The sequence below is a fragment of the Arachis ipaensis genome, chromosome B03, assembly GCF_000816755.2.
Source record: "Arachis ipaensis cultivar K30076 chromosome B03, Araip1.1, whole genome shotgun sequence".
Lineage (NCBI taxonomy): Eukaryota > Viridiplantae > Streptophyta > Magnoliopsida > Fabales > Fabaceae > Arachis > Arachis ipaensis.
The window spans coordinates 123,829,745-123,831,948 of NC_029787.2; positions in this window are offsets into that span (position 1 = coordinate 123,829,745).

A 2,204-nucleotide genomic window follows, 5' to 3' on the forward strand; every position below is an offset into this window, starting at 1 on the left:
TCAATAAAATTAGTTTTTTAAAGATTACGAATTAATCATATACGTCCTTCAATTACTCCACTCACAATTTCGTCAACAATTGATAATGTGAAATGTTAACTGATAGCATACATGACACATAATATGTTCAATTAGACGTTGACTAAATATGTTTACGAAAATCTATCAATTTAGTTACTAGGTCATATTAGGACTACGATTTTTTTAATTGGAGAAAATGACTAAATTAATAAATTTTCATAAATACATTCGGTCAATATCCAATTAAACATGTTAGGTATTATATATGTTATCAATTAACGTTTTACAATATCAATCTTTAAAAAAAATTATTAACGGAATGAATGGAGGACAAATATAATTAATTCGTAATCTTTGAAAGACCAATTCAATTAAAAAAATATTTCAAAGATGAATTTAAAAAATATCTTATTTTTTAGAAACTAATTTAATTATCTATTAACTCATTAACTTAATTTATTGCATAAACCCCATGTGTTACATTTTCCATACTTTGTTTTAACGTGCACTTTTTTACCATCAAACTATTATATATATTAATGTATCTTTTTCTATTTGGTTAAACTCTTTTAGAAGAAGTGATTTTATGACGTAATATAAGAACTTTTTATTAATAGCATAGATATTGGAACAAAAATTTCTGATTTTATGAGTAACTTATTTGTTTCAAACATTTACGTTCTTGTATAAAAACAATATGGATAATCTACTGAAGTTACAAAATTAGGAAGCAGAGTTGGCATGGATGCATGGTTGTGATTGAAAAGCAGAGATTGTGAATGAGAGACAAAATAAAAGAAAAGAGAAGTAAATATGTTGTCGTTATTAGCAGGTGCTATAAATGATGAGCAGAGCCTGGCCTATATTTTAATTTTGTCTTTTGTTTCATCGATTAAATTTAAATATGGTGTGTTCTATAGCGTTTAAATTTTACTCGTATAATTCAAAAATAAAAAAATGAGTCCCGCTTGTGTTTATCTTTATTTTTAGACAAATTAGGACACAATTTTCATAAACACCAAAAAGGTAAACTAATTAATTAATGAAAAAAGAAAATACATAAAAGCAAAGCATGATATTAGAAGGAAGATAGCTATGATGATTTCCAGATGAGGACAACATATGATGAACTACAATTATGGTACTCAAACTTTATAGCGTGACATGCATGATTATTTAATTTAATTTAATTTACGTTTAATTTCACCCCTGCCATATTTTGTGCAACATTCATGATGAATGATGGCAAGGAATTATGTTTGAGGGACGGTGGAAGCTAAGATGTATGGTAAAAATAAAAGGGACAAAGAGAACATTGAGAAAGATACTTCCATTCATTCACATGATGTCTATCTAAAAAGGTTAAATAAATAAAATGAGAAAGAAACGCTTCATTTTGTACGTCCCTTTTCTTTGCTAGCTCAAAATATCATGATGAAAGACACCATTCAATGTTTCTTCGATGTTGACACAGGCCAAGAAATAGCTAGAATTATACTCATTTACCTTGGAATCAAATTCAATTCAGCCATCATATCAAAAGAAAATTCAATTCACTTCAGCAACCTCTGATCCCTTTCTCTTTATTTATTATCTTTTACTATAAGTGACTGTTTAAAATTTTTTGTGGCTCAATTATTTAATGTAACTTGAAACTGAAAAAATCAGTTTATAAAGAGGTGAATTTTATAGTGTTTATAATTTACTGCACAATTTATTTTTTATGATAAATTTTGAATATTTAATGATTATTTATTTTTATATTTTTAAAATTAAATATTAAATTTTAACATTTTTTAGTAAGTTATACAAATACTTTTAAGCATCATAGTATTCATTTTATAAAAATGTGGATAATAAAATATTTTTTTAATATCAGTTAATTACATTATTTTTGTGTAACTTTAAAGTCACGATTTAAGTTATGAAAACAGTCACTAATATATAATTATCAGGTTAGATTATATACATTACATTTTTTGAGTGTGGTTCTTTCTCAAACCTTACATTAATACATGCGGGACACTTATGTATCGGATTGTTTTTTGTTATATTATTCATGTCACTCAACATATACCATCATACAAAACATACTCAAAAGAAACAAAAATGCTATATATACAAAAAAAAAATTAATCATTATTATTTATTTATTTTTAATTTATATTTTATATTCTAAAATA